The sequence below is a fragment of the Corvus brachyrhynchos genome, unplaced genomic scaffold (genome assembly GCF_000691975.1).
Source record: "Corvus brachyrhynchos isolate BGI_N302 unplaced genomic scaffold, ASM69197v1 scaffold255, whole genome shotgun sequence".
NCBI classification, from domain to species: Eukaryota; Metazoa; Chordata; class Aves; order Passeriformes; family Corvidae; genus Corvus; species Corvus brachyrhynchos.
Window position 1 is genome coordinate 8,897,480 of NW_008238358.1, and position 15,472 is coordinate 8,912,951.

Consider the following 15,472-nt stretch of genomic DNA (forward strand, 5'->3'; position numbering starts at 1 on the left):
AATTTATGATTCCTTATAGTACCCTTTTTTCAGTATTTTTTAATCAAACATGTTGGTAAAATAACTTTATATTTAAAACTAGGATTTGATTGTATTCCAATAACAAGTAATGGATGTGTTCTTGAAGAAGTGAGGCCTTTCTAATCTACTTCTTTCTGCTTTTTCACAGCGGTGGAATAGAAGGAAGAAGGTTCAAAATCTCGAAAATGTTTCATTTCATTACTAAGTAGTTGTAGGAACTATCAGGTGTGAAGTCTTTTTTGAACCACAAGGAGTTTCTGTAGTACAGATCAAGTTATATTGGATGTACTTGGGAGGATACCATATTACATATAGAGATAAAATTCTGGGAAGGGGAACCTTTTCTGGGGCCAGAAACTTAATTTTTGTAAACATATTTGTCAGTTATCAGATGTCCTAGTGTCTGTAGTGGTGGTTTATTAAATCAGGATAAGGATTTAGGGTTGAACAATGATTTTGGAAAATGCACATAATATCTAAGTAGTCATGCTCTCTGGTTATTAAAGTTAAATTTTAAATTCTAGCTGTTCATATAAATGCATAGTTCTTTAACAGGCCAGAAGCATGGTTATCGGGAGACATGCTGTGGAATTACCCTAGTGTGACCTTGTAACTGATGGATTTGGAAAGCATTAAGCATTATGTGAACTGGTTCAGTACTCTGAAGGCCTCTTAATTGTACTACCAGTATTCTTTTTCTTGAAACTTCTAATGAAGGGGGATGTATTCTGGGGTGCTTGTCTCAGTTACACACTCACACAGGCGGTTCTCACTGTGCACTTGCATTGTACCTTAAAATAATTGTGATTTGTTTGCTTGTTTGGTTTATTTTTAATTTGGAGCAAGTGCTACAACTTTTCATCCACAAAGCAAATAGCTGTTGCTTTTGATTAGTAGCTCAAACCTTGGCAAGTACGTAAATTCCTCAGCAGGGCACTGGTTTTGAAGAGCTACTTATGTTCCAGGGAGAAAAGTTTTGAACAGATTGTTTTAGAACATGTGATTTTTATTTTTTTTTAAACTTTTTTTCCTGCTTCTGTACTACATTATCTGCACTGATTTACTCCTTTCCTCCAGGAAACACATTTGCATTAAAGATCCGGTCTTCTGTTTATTTAGTTCCTGCTGCTTATTGCTTCCATGGGGTCCTCTTTGACCTTACAATTAACAGAAAAATAACTGATATCCTGGGAATTAAATCAAGAAGACATTAAGTACAAGGAGCCCATAAATTCTGATGGATACTTTCACTGACCAAACTTCTGTTTTGTCATGCTAAGATCGTCAGAAGTAAAAATAAATAAAAAGATTTAAAAAACCTATAAGGAGCATGTTTTTCATAGAACCTCTGATGCTTCACTTAAGGCTTTAAACTGCAAGAGTGAGGGATGTCACCAGTTCCTATTGTTAAATGTTGGCTTTGCCATCAGAAAAATGTCAGTATTTTCTGGAAGGTACTCTGACCTGACCTGAATCAATTTTTATTGTTCTGAGCTGTTTTGACCAACTAACTTTTCGGTAGAACAGTTGCATTGCACCATAACATTTCATAGTCTCAGCTGATACACCCCAACTTCTATTTTAATTTGGTCAGCTGATGTAAGGACTCCTTCTGCAATTAGTGCAATACTGAAATAATAGTAAGTATAAGAGATCATTCGTTTGCTTTTAAGCTTAATTATATACAGCAAATCCAGTGAAATAACAGTGAGAGCTCTGCTTTGTTGGTTTATTTAAATTGTATTGTTATTATAATTTTGTTAGAAATAAACAAGACTGGTGAGAGATAAAACTGCCATATCAAAGAATTGAAAGGGTTGACCACAATGTTGTCTGCTTAATGTCATTTTAAATGTCTAGGCTTGCTAATTTAGTCTGATTTGAACGTAACAGTGTCATGTTTGGAGACACAGGATGCCAAGAAAGGAAGCAGATGATTTACATCTCTTAAGCTTCCATGAGTGGGAGTTTCAGGTTTGAGTTTGGCAATAAAATATTGAGATTTTTCAGAAAGAGCTACATGATAAAAGAGGGTGGGGTACCAAGGCCTGCAACTGGTTGCTTTGGCAACTAAGCTTGTCTGTAACTTGGCCAAAATGGAAGGGATGATTACTTTAATATTTTCATTATTTAAAAAAATTAAAAGAATATGATCGGGGTGGGCAACCTGAAAAGGCAGTTTCATCCCTCCACTGGAGGAGGTAAGAACCTGGCATTGTTAAGTTTATGGCTGGACTTGATGATCTTAAGGGTCTTTTCCAAATTATTCTGTTTCTGTTGTTTCTTTCACCCCAGTCACTTAGCTGCATCACTTAACATGAATTGTGATAAAGTTATGTGGTCATGTAATTGTAAAACGATAGAGAAATGATTGCTTGGCCTAGCTGTAAAATTTGTCTTGCAATTTTCTCAGAAGTTTTTGTCATTGTTTGATTCTTTGCTTGGTGATTCTTTGCTTTTGACAGTCACCTGGTATCCTTATTTGCCACCTCTGACACCAGAATGCTAATGATATAGAATATTTTTAAAGGCTGTTGGGTCATACTTGCAGTCTGAAAAAATGTTTTACACAGTCTGAAATGTTGCCATGGCAGAAATATCCCCCATTCAACCCTGTTTCACATCAGCAAATATGCAGAAAATGGAATTATGAGAATATAAATGATGGTGAGCTTGAGCACATAATGTGACCTTATGCACAGAAATAGTGTGTCTTATGAACATTTTTTAGCTGAGTTAGGGGTTTTTTTGTTTAGCAAAAAGATTCAGCCAGGCTGCTGCCGATTATTTAGAAGGTGTGGTCTTGTGATGCATATAATGATTAGCAGTGGGACCCAGTGAGGTTGTGTAGCCAGTGGCTCGTCCTTGGATCGAGAACAGGGTGAGAGGTTGGTGGACCTTACAAAGAGGGATCCAGAATCACTCAGTTTCCTCTGTCTTTACCGACTGTAACTCCTATTTTGACAAGTGAATTCTGGCATCTCTTACTAGCAGGTCACAGCTTGTTTGAGACTTTTTACATAAATGAAGGCTCAAATAAAGCTGTATTCTATTTTTCTGCTCCTTGTCAATATGTCTGAGTCAACACTAGACCAACTTTCTCCAAAAAACTTAATTTGTGGCTGTCCCAGAACTTTCAGCACAGAACCACTTATGTATTAGGGTAGTGGCAGTAACATGATTACATCAATTTTCCATCCACCATCACTCCTCTGTCCTATTGAAATTGTTAAAGAAGTCTTCAAGACTTCTGAGTAGAAACTGGGACAGGGACAAGATTCTCATAGCGTGATGGGGCTTCTGCATCATGGATCTTGGACTCCTGGGAGTGATAGGATAGTAGTCACCCGTCTTAAGTTTTTAACTTGGCAGCTCATAAGATCGTTTCACTGAACAGTACAAAACTAGCTTTGCATGTGTGTTTAGCTTATGCTGTGAAGCATGCTATGCTAGCAATACAGACAGATATTTTTGTCTCTTCTGGATTTTTTTTTTTGATCATGTAGTACTTGATTGTTCATTTAAAAAAAAAATTGTGTTCTAAAAATAAATGGCACACGTGCAGCTGTGTAACCAAGTGACCCAGGGGAAATGAGTTCCCATGATCTATGTGTATGTGCAAGTGATTGGGACCAGAACTTGTTCTTTGTCCAATAGTTCAGTTGTGCCTGGCCTCAAGGGAACATGCAGCCATGCTCCTCGTGCAGTTAACTTTCCATGGGAATGTAAGAATGTGCCTCTCACTGATGGCTAGGAATAGTTCTGTGAAGGGTTTTGTTTGGCTTTTAAAATTTTTTTTATATCTAAATTCTTGTGGGTTGTGCAGAAATTTGGACTAGATATTGATTGCACTTTTGAGGAAGTGTTAAATTGTGTGATACTGCAGTTGTTAAGAACTGGACTTAAATGTTTTTGCGTTGCAGTGACAAGAGCTATACAGCCATTTATTTTCTGTCATTTATGTTCTTGAATAAATACTTCTGTTCAAGGATATTTGAAAAATGAAGGGAAGTATTTAGTCATCTGCATAAATAAATAACTATGAAGTTCTCAGATACCTAAGATGTGAAAACATAGATTATATTTGTTAGTTTTGGATTTTTGTTCCACATTGGGTGAGACAGGACTAGGATTGGTAGAATCCTTTCTTTGGTATTTGATTTTATGAGTCTAAATTAGGCTATTTTTTTTTTTTTCCCCTTGCTGGGGTTGTGTGTGTGTGTGACCTCTTATCTAGAACTGAAAATTCTGTAATGGTGTATCATAGACCAGTTGCTATTCCAGTTACTAATGTCCAACTATGAAAGCCTAATGCATTGGCTAGTTTCTGCTGTCCAGAGATTTTATTTCAAAGCTGTGAAAAATACATACAAATTAATTATGAGCACTAATATGTCTTAAATAAGGAAATTAAAAAGCAGAAGAAAACAAATTCTTACAATTCAAACAAAAGACATGCTAGTTACTTCCATATCTCTTCTTAGACACAGCTTCCTCAACGTCCATACTTTTAAGGATATGGCCTTGATGAACAGTGTAGCTACTTCCCAAATTTGTCCACTTTCATTTAGCTTTCTATTAATAATGGCATAAGTATCAGTAGAGGGGAACAGAGACGCATATTAGGAAGCATACTGGAAGCCTATTAGATTGCATCCAGTGTGTCTATTTTTGCTAAAATAGTTACTTTATTTAGAATTAATGGAGTTCACTTCCAGTGGTTGCATTTAGCACATGACCTTGCAGTGTTACATGTCAACAGTATCATAGCTGATGTTGAACTGATGAACTGGGAAGTTCTTGTATGAAGTGTTGGAAGTGTAGTTACTCAGTGTCTACACACCACCAAGTCAATAGAAGCCCCTGCTCTCCCATTCCAAGCAGAGAAAATAACAGACAAATCTTTATAGTAGTAAGAATTTTCTTTGAGTTCTGTGCTTGACTGGTGGTTTGGTTTCGTTTTTTGAGAGGGAGGTGCCTTAATTACTTTTCTATTAAATACATGATTTTTAAGCAATATTGACACCAGGCACTGATGTTTTGGTACTAAAATGAATTTATTTTTCCAGGCCACTAACTTCTTAATTTAGTCTTTGTCAGGCGTATGTTCTGAAACACTTTATTAGAGTGCTTTAGTATGAGTCCACAAAGTAGGCAAATATGTGCTCAAATCAAATTTGTATAGCTTTGGCAATCAATACTGTTACATAATCTGCCTTATCTAATGTTAAAGTCACAGCTATATTGGCATATTTCTTTGCCCATATATTAATGTTATGCTATCTAATAGCAAAGTAATCTCCATATACAAACAGTTTTAAAAATACAGGGAGCAATCTTGTAGCAGAAAGAACGGCTTATAGTTACTTGGCAGTTGGAATAATTAATAAGTCCACTCTTGAACGTCTGTCTGAGGGAATAAAATAAAACTTTCTGTTTTTTAGAATTCTTGCCCTCTGGAGTAAGAAAAATGATAGCAGATGAATTGGTGTTCTAATTTATATTATGGTGCAACTGAACAAAAACACAACTTTCTGTTTATTTTCATTTGTTAGTGATGGTACTTTCAAACTGAAAACTTAAATTGATCTAGGACTTCAGCAACTAAAATGGTTGTGCATAGTCATATAGTGTCTGTTAGTTCAGAATCTAGTGAAATATCAAATTTATATCTTGAAGGGACTTTTTGTTTTATAAAGTAGAAAGTAGCTTACAATCCTGGATGACCTCCAATTTTCCTTTGAAAATCGATTTCTTCACTAAATGAACAGGAATGGCAGTTTTTGCAAATATTTTTGCTTTAACTCAAACGTCAGGGATTTGAAATTTGGGAGAGAAGAAGCCAACAAAGCAGATTAAATAGACTCCTAAATTTAGCTATGGAATACTACTGTACTAAGTCATCTAGATTGGATGAAATTAGGTGTGATTCCTTTATATATGAGAAGGAAAGTGTTTTAAAAACATATGATAGTATTGAATGCTGTGTTAAGACTTTTTCACATACTTTTTTAAAAGTTAATACTGTCCTTTCTTTCAGAGGAAGAGAGAGACCTGTTTGAGATTTTGCCATCTCAACATGGATAAAAAGTCATGGTATGAAGAAAATTCTTTAGCTTTTGTATGAAAATGCACATGCTTTGGGAAGATTTTTTCTTAAATTGTTTCAAAATGAACTGAAAACCTCGAAATAGGTATCAATTCCTAGACTGTCTTTACAATAGCAATCTTGTGTTAATGCTCTTAAATAGCATTTTATGAATTTATAAAATACCCTGACAATTCTGAAGTAGGTGCATCTTTTATGATTTGATTTATATTCTAGGCATATTTGTTGCTGGAAAATGCAATGTTTGAAGATAAACTACTGAACCACTCTCCTGTTTTATGCAGATGGGATTAGATATGCTCTGATTTGTCTGGAGAAGAATAAACAGCAAAGTAGTTTCAAAATACAGCCTACTTGCAGTGCCACCCTGTGGCTTTCTTTTTTCATGGCTTCTATTAAAGCAACCGGTTTCTGCTGCCTCATCCCCAGAGGGAAAGTTACTTGTGAGCTTACAAGATGTCTGTGCTCCTAGCTGCCGACCTGGTCTAACCAGGATAGTACAGCACTTTTTTGGAGCCTATCTTTAGCATTATTTGTCCTTGCTGAAACCTGCTTAGATGAAGAACCAGAAACAGAATTTCTGAGCAATACCAGTTCATTCACCTAGTGCATCAAATCACTAAGCAGTGCCTGGTTTAGTCATTGAAAAGGAAAGATCACACTGGAGCTGGAAAGCAAAATGTGTCACTTCTCAGCAATAACTTGAAGTAACTATGATAATTTGTCTCATCAGTTCCAGCAATGTTACATATGCAAATATTTTATTTCCAGGTAGTCAGTTTTCTAGGCAGATGGTTTAACTTGAAAATTAGGTTGCCTAGGTAGACACAACACTGCTTATGGAGGTAGTTGATTTTATTTTGTATTCAAGAAGTCTGCATTTTTGTTGACTTAAACTGAGGGATATCAGAGAGACTTTGTTTTTAAAAGCAGCGTTATGCTTTGAAGTAGTAGTGCTTTGCCTTGCACCATTTTACAGAGTTGCTCAAATCTTGGTGGGATAAGTACCTGGATGTTTAAGACTGGTTTTCATATATAGAAAGTAATATCATGTGGAAGATATTTCACACCAAGCAAACACATAGGAAGGAACTTTTCAGCACTGCACATGCCTGCTTGGCATGTCTTGGTGAGGAGAACCTTTCCTTCCTCACAGCCAGCTTAGGTTTGGTAACATCATCGAATGAAAGGCAGGGGTTTACCTGTCTGTATTTTCTTACCGTCGTTCTGGCAGGGAGCAACAGAAGAGCCCCTTGTACCCGGGTGGGAGCAGTAACATCCCCGCATTTGGGCTCACTGCCACAGTCCACCACCCCTAGGCCTGCCACTCCCCAGGCCCTCACGTTTAGATACATATTTGAGTCAGTGCTTTTAGTGTTGTAAGAGTTTTTAATGTAGCATTTTGAACATGCTTTCGGTATTTTCTTGCTGCAAAGTATTTATTTTAATGAAAGACGCTTCCTACGCGTGCCCTGCTGTTGGCCCATGGCACTGCCTGGGTTTCAGTGCCTGCCCCAGAGCTGCTCACGCTGTGCAGAGGCAGGGCGAGTGACTAAGGGGACAAATCAAGTCTGGGCTAGCAAAGCCTCAGCGTGCCTTACTGAGACACCTCTGGGCTTCAGCGTCGTCACTGAGGGCTTTGTATTTTTCAGTAATAGAAACGAAAAATGTGAGAGCATGGTAAGTATCAAGCTGTATACTTAATGTGTCTAGGTTTTCTCTGATAAGCAGGTGCTTACACTTCCATTTGTCTCCTAATTACAAAAGTTATACTTGGTCTTTTCTGGAAAGTGGATGTTTCTTTTTCCAAATGAATATATTTTGTGTGTAAATTGTAAATAGAGCTGTATGTATGTGGTGTCTGAGTTCCTGCAGAATCTTAAAACCAGCAGTGGAAATATCTGATACTACAGTCCATACTTGTACTGTTTGTTGGAAAGTTTTGTAGTAAAGTTGGAAAGTCTTAAATAGTGAGAAATAAAAATGCAGTTTTCTTTTTGCAGTGTTGGCAGGATGATTCCTTTCTTTGTCAAGAAAGGTTGCACTTTTTTTATTTATTATTTTTATTATAAATGCAGTGTGTATCTAAGCAAAATGTTGAACAAAAAGCTTACAAAGAAGCAGTCCAAAACTGTAGTTTTATTTTTGTGAAAGTTTGGAGTGCTATAATACTTGCAGTTAAATATGTGTTTTGGTAAGTCTAGATTTCCATGTAGGAACAACCAAAGGCAGAAGTGGGTGTGAGGAAAAGGGACAGAGAAGTTTCTGATTACTTGTCTTTATTTAGGAAGCTTGTTTAGTCTTTCTAGTTCACATCAGGCTTCTGCAGTAGTGGGGGTGTGTAAACTAAAGTGTCCGTGATTTAAGTTAGTTGTTGCAGAAGTCCTTCAGGCTGCTATGAATTGCAAAGGAAGGAACAAGTTAATGGTCCTTTAGATTTTGGGTTTTGTTTTTAAAATGACTCAAGTATAAGTCATAGACAATTCTGATTACTCCTTCTTAAAACAGAAGACAGAATATGGAAATGTACACATAAAAGTATGTTCTTTTGTATCACAGCTCCTGAGTCCTTCCTGTATTAGAATTTTGCCTGGCACAATGTCTCCTTCAATACCATAGATCACAAAAGGACTGTAATTTTATTTTAAGAAAATACATTTCAAAACTTGTATCCCATGTATCAAATTCTAGTAAGTCTTCAGCATGGTGATTAAAAGCCTGCTAGTGTGTTTTATGGCACTTTATTTCACTGGGAAAGAAAATAGCTGCTCACTGTTGTGGAAGTGAAATTCATGACTGTGCTGTAAGCCCTGCCATATCCTTTTGATAGGTACTTTTGTTTATGTCTTTCTTTAAAATTAAAATTTAGAAAATTGTCACAAGATCTCACCTCTAAAACTTTCTGTCTCTAGGAACCTTTATGAAAAGATGCATTTTGGTTTGTACAAACAGCTGACAGTGGGAGGGGAAAACAGCAAAAAACCCAAAGGAAAAAAACCCCCAGTTTTGATACATGCTTTTCCTTCAGTTCTGGGATATGCTGTGTCTAACTTGGGCTGTTTGATGTTTTATAGGAAAAAATATTGCCAGAAATAGTCACTTACTGTAACTGTTTGCCTTTCTGTTGAAGGCTTGCAATGTTTACAGGGCTACAGTAAAACACTGAGTTATAAAAACTTGGTGTATTGTATTCTTGAGTTTAAAAGCAGATAATACAGATAAAGCAGACCAAATGTTCCGTGACTGTAACCATAATAATATAATGCTTTTCTAGCAGCGCATCAAGACAAGACTCCTAGAAACATTTGTGAACTTGCTGTTGTATTAGAGGCCTATTGCTGCATGTGTAAATATATTCCTTTTCAAGTCATAAAAACTTGGTGTATTGTATTCTTGAGTTTAAAAGCAGATAATACAGATAAAGCAGACCAAATGTTCCGTGACTGTAACCATAATAATATAATGCTTTTCTAGCAGCGCATCAAGACAAGACTCCTAGAAACATTTGTGAACTTGCTGTTGTATTAGAGGCCTATTGCTGCATGTGTAAATATATTCCTTTTTCTCTCTCTCTCTCTCTCTCTTTTTTTTTTTTTCCTTTAATTTGGTAGAATTTCATGGTTTGTAGTCTGCACAAATAGAAGTGTTTGAATATTTGTATCACATCCTCTTTTAATCTTTTCTGAGTAGGTGGAAAATCAAGGTGATGGTCCAAATATGTGAAGAGCTTTTGAAGAACTTGGGATTTATTAGTATACAAAATTTTGTTAAGCATTTTTGTGCCTTTGTACAGAGCAGACAGTCTGCACAGGCAGTACGGCACTGTGCGATGAGCTGTACACCCCAGGTAATTAGGGAAGGTTATGGAGCTGATTATCTAGAGTGATATCATGTGGCATGTACAGGACAACCAGGGGATCTGTCCCAGCCAGCATGGTTTTGGCAAAGGCAGGTTCTGCTTGACCAACCTATTGTACTCCTGTAACAAGGTCTAGTGGATGTTGCTTACCTGGGCCTTAGTGAAGCCTTTGACACCATTTCCCACAGCATTCTACTGGAGAATCTGTGGCTGCTCATGGCTTCGATAGGCATACTCTGTGCTGGGTCAAAACCACATGTAACAGAGACTGAATTCACTTGCATTTCTGAATGTTAATTTAGAATTAGGGATTTGAAGCAGAGAAAACTAAATGAGCCTTTAAAAATTTTTTTTTGGTACAAATAACACTTTCATCATGCTGACCTGTTACATTCAATCTTCTTCAAGATATTTTATACTGTTTTGTAATGGTGCCGTATCATCTCTGCTTTATCTAGAATAAAGTCTGTATTTTGGAAGGCATATTTCCTTATCTTTTATTTTTTTGGCTCTGTTGATTTGAGCTTTCTTCTTCAGAATGATAGAGAGAATCCCCAAATATGACTAGCTGCCCCTTCCAGAAACTGGTGTGTTACACTCCCAGCTTAGTTGTCTGTGATACTGATTCCAAAGATAGATGCTTATCTTAATTAAGGAGGTTATGTGTGTGTGTGTATTAAGAAAGAACGAACACTGCATTGTTCTTCCTCATTCCTGTCTCGTGGGTAGCAGGGAACCTGAGGCATATTCCTTCCCATGTGCCATCTTTATAACTGTGGACTTCTGCTCCCCAGATGACTTCTTACCTCTATCTGATGAATACCCTCTTGTAAATCAGTTTCACCTTCTGTAAAGCAAAACTCACATTTGAGTTGTTTGATGTCATTATTAAAAAGGGGAGGACTTTCTACACAGATTTTAGTATTTACAAGTATAGTATGTACAGATTTAGTATTTACAAGTATTTATCCTTGTAGTACAATTAACTGTATAATTTTTCCATTGTCTTGTGTTTACTTCACTTTGAGGAAGTACCTGAAACTTGCATGACAAAGTTTATATCTATAATATAATATTAGATTTTGTTCTTTTTTATTTTCTCTGTTTATCATCTGATAAGCACAGAAACTCAAAACATTAAGAGAACTGTTGCACCAGATGCACTGTTCTGAAGAATGAAGTGAGGGAGTGCTGGATGAAGCAAAATCAAAGTGTCCCTGCTTCACAAACTGCTGTTTAGCATTGAAACATTGCAATTATTTTTAATGTTTTGTTTTGAAAGGAGGAGAGTGAGTATTACTGAACTTGACCAGAGGTACAGGTTTTTTAAAACTGCATTATGCTGTGTGTAAATATTCAGAACGAGAAACTTGTTTAACTTCTAACTAAAGCTACATCTAAATTTCTTAACTGCAGCAGTGCCATAGAAAGATCTGTCACAGTACAGACTGTTCTGTCAAGGAATGGATATTATTATGGAAACTTGCATGTGAAAGTGGATCTGAAAGCTTCTGAATTAAAAGATGGGATTTTTCCAGAAGAAAATCATTGCAGGAGCTTTATTTTGTCTGTCATTCTTTTAAATTAGCTTTCTAGGCCTCTGGGAGTGATTTAAGTAAGCACTGCAACTCCGTTTGGAGCTGGAGTTCTCAGATCCCTAAAAACAACACTGTGGGTTTTTCCGATTTGTTTCTCGATGTACTGGACTGTTGAATCCAGTAGTGACATTTAGTGTTCCAGAAAGTCTTTGCAGTACATGGCTCCCACTTCTGCTGGTTAAGGAAGATAATACTGCTTCAATTCTCCTTAATGTCAAAATAGATTGTGAAATATGGGAGGTCTGTAAAATTGGACAGAATAGTCATAACAATAATATGTTTGTTAGAGAATGCAAATTCTCTTTCCTTGCAGTTCTTTGTCATAAATGAGCTTGCTGCGCCTAAAAGATATTTTTAGCATTACAACTTTTAAATTTTTGGATACTGTCTCTTTTTAACTGTGTAACTTCAGTCACAAGTCAAGTTTTCCACATTATTTGCTTTCATGATGGTTTGGCAGTGGCTATCCTCTTTTGAAGCTCTAGCACTTCAAAGAACTGTATGGTTGTTTCCATTTGTGCTCGGTAACAAGGGTATCACAATTTCTCAATGTAGTTTTTCAGTGATGGCACTTAAAAAAGAAAAAAAAGTCCAACAGCAGCACTCAGTAATGTTTTGGGACTTAGTTCTGCCAAGCCACCAGCTTCCTTGTACCATAGCACTGCGTGTGGGTGTGGGTTACCTGGAGGTGTGGCTGCACCACCTGGTGAAGGCATGGCTGGGCCAGGGCGTGGCTTTGGCTTCAGCCTTTGTGTTACAACGTAAGGAGCGCAGTAATGAGGGCACAGTGTCATCAGGTAGTAACTAGTATGTGGGTACTAAACCCCAGAGGGTTTTTAGTTTTTAGTGCTGAATTCCACATCTTTCACTACTATTTTAACCATGTTGTTTAATAACACAACTTACAGCGGGTAGCAGCTTAATTTGGGGGAATAACCTGAATGCAAGATTTGTGGTGATTCTATTTTTTTACCCCTCTTTCTAGATCAAAGATTTAGGGCTATCTCAGTAAGCTATTAACCATATGTCATATTTCAAGCTTTGGTAGATGAGTATAAGCTGCGATTTTAAAAAAGTAATTATTTAAGCATTAATCAATGATCATATGATAACATTGGAGCAAGAGATGCATAGTTGTTGATCCTAGCTTTTCTGTAGAGTGTTTTTGGTGTAATGTGTATTGGCAGAATTCTCTAAGTTGATATCTTCAAAATAAAAACAAGCTGAAACTTCCCAGAGGCAGCTGAATTAGGCCTGGTCGTGGCTTTCCTGCCCACATGCTCTGCTAAATATAATAATACAGTTGTTTCACAAAACGAGGGAGGGTTATAAAGGTAGCTTTACTGTGACATTAAATCTGTCTTGACAGCTTTCCCAGAAATATGAATATAGTAATTATATGATTAAACAATAAGGAAACTTTTTGGGTTGTGCACTTCCTCAGGCTATTAACCTAACCACTAATTAACCAACAGGAAATTCCAGACCTGAAAGTTTCATTAGTGCCATACTGAACTGTGAAAATATAAGTGTGTTAATGAGGATTTCATTATAGCCATCTGTAACTTGTTTTTAAATTGTGTCAAGGCAGGAAAAACATAATATACCATCTGTTACCTAGCTGTATCAAATTGACATGAAAAATACAGGAAAAAAATCACCCAGTTTACAACCCTGGTTGTCTCTTATTTCTTATATTTTATTCCTGACAACCATTAATCCCATGACAATACTATGTACCACCATGTAGTAATGTGTCATTTATTCCTTAAATGTTGTATTTGGTTCACTTAGACATTTCTGTGTTGTAACCTGTATACCTGGGGGGGAGGAGATGCTGACCACCCAGATAATTTCTGGGTGATTAATGACCTCTTAACTTTAGTGTCATATTCTCTCAACTATGTCTGAATCACCAAAATTCAGAAGTTGAGGATTATCTTGCAGTTCTTTTTGGTTTTAAGTGAACAAAATTTCTGGATAACATCTATTAGTGTGCTCTTGTTCTCTGACCTAGTGAGCATGAATTGAAGCATTTTGCTCATCAAATGCTTTTGCCACTTCTATCTTAACCCTTGTGTTCCTCTGTAGAGCTTAATTGTCACAAACTATCCTAAGTCCCTTGATTTCTGGTTCTCTTTTACCCTAAACATGAGGGAAGTTGTCATGTACTACCATGCACTTACCAAGAAATAATACGGATTCTTAATTGTCAGGTATTTGTAGGTGTAATGTAAGTGAAGCTGTAGGTGAGAAGAGCATAGTGATCCCATGGAAAAAGTTACAGAAATTGTTCTTTGGGTGGTGGGACAGGGAATTGGGACAGAAGAAGATACTGAAACAATTTTGGGATAGTGAGGCAGATCTTTTGCAGCAGATTGATGAAATAATGACTCAGGTAAAAACGTGCTAGTGTTTGCATATTTTTGTGTTGGTTGGATCTATAATGTGAAAATGAGGATAAAAGATTGTAATTGAGGTAGAGAAGTGAAAGGGTCAGGCACCAATTTATGGGAAGTCATACTGTCAAAAGGTAGCCCAAAATACAGGCCTGTCCTTTGGTCCACAGATGTTTTCTGAGTAGGCACTCTCTTTTTTGTTCTGAATTTGCACAGCAACTAGGACAGCTTTGTTGAGGGCTCTTAAGTACTATCTTATTCAAGACAAACTAAATTTGGTGGCTGAATTTAACAATAAAAATCTGTTTTTCTGCAGACTCATGCACCAAGCACAGTTAGAATAAAGTCAGGAACTCTGATATAGTAGTGTATCTACCATGTAAGTGTCTTAAGCTGTAAAAACAGAAAAGAATCTAAGGGCTGTGCTGACCAAATGTTTGAGGAAAAGCCCTCTGGCACAGTTGTGCTCGTCCTTCAAAAGGCTCTTTCTGGTCTCCAGCCCAAAGCTTTTTAAGAAACTAAACATAAGACAGTAAACCTTGCATGGTTATATAATTTGCCCCAAAATAAGAACAGTGATATGGTAAATGTTCTGCTATGAAGGTGAGGGCATGCCACCTTGGAGTTCTGTAGGGATTTGTGCTGGAACTCTTAATTCAACATGTTAATAATGTAGGAAAGCAGCTGAATAGTGAAGTGACACTTTGATGACAGTAAAAAGTTATTATTCATTGTAATAAGAGGAGATATGACTGTGAAGACTTGCAGAAAGGTTTTTCAAAAGTAAATGGATAATGAAATGAGGTTAAATTCACTTTAGATAGACTTACTACAAATCAGTTTGCGAAGTAAATGGATAATGCAATGAGGTTAAAATCACTTTAGATAGACTTACTACAAATCAGTTTGCTGTGTGCATTAGCAAAGGAATAGGGAACAAAAGGGAGAACAGGATTTCGCCCATGTATAAATCTCTAATGACAATACAGTGCATGGTTCTGGTCTCTCATAGCCAAAGGGATGTAGTAAAGAGACTCCTAAGGTTCAGAGAGGATCAAGAGAGATGGTCAAAGGTGAGATATGGCTTAAGGGACATGAGAGCTGAGAGACCATGTTCTTATATTTACCTTTTCTACGTGTACCAATTTGTCATGTTTTATCTGTTCCAAGTAAGTGAAAAGTGAACATACAACAGCATTGTCTGTTGATGATGCATGAAATCCTTAAACCAAATGTTAACTAATGGTAAAATAATTAAGTCCCGCTTAATGTTGAGTGATGATACAATCTAAAATCAACTTTCCTTGTTGATGTGTGACTTGCATAAGAAAAACAAGTTCTTGGTCTGTTTCCAAGGCATTTGGAAGCCTCTTGTCTATGCTCTCTTGTTGCAGTGGGGATCCTGCAACACGCATATATCAAACCAGGAGTCCCGTGGAAAGGAAATATATATGGACAGACAGATTCTTGATAGCTGTTTCAGAGA

At 36.8% G+C, this 15,472-nt stretch overlaps 1 protein-coding gene across 3 annotated transcripts in view; it reads left to right on the top strand.

The window, feature by feature from the left end:
* Positions 1-15,472, top strand: part of COBLL1 (cordon-bleu WH2 repeat protein like 1) — a 78,426-nt gene that overhangs the window by 8,890 nt on the left and 54,064 nt on the right. Inside the window, exon 1 of one of the 3 annotated variants that reach the window (XM_017735754.1) lies at positions 6,072-6,117. The exons of 1 other annotated variant lie outside the window; for it this stretch is intronic. The gene's annotated coding sequence lies outside the window, so the exon portion shown is untranslated. Of the gene's footprint in view, positions 1-6,071; positions 6,118-7,719; positions 7,811-15,472 lie in introns of those variants that run through there. One more of the 3 variants, XM_017735753.1, reaches the window with a different exon arrangement.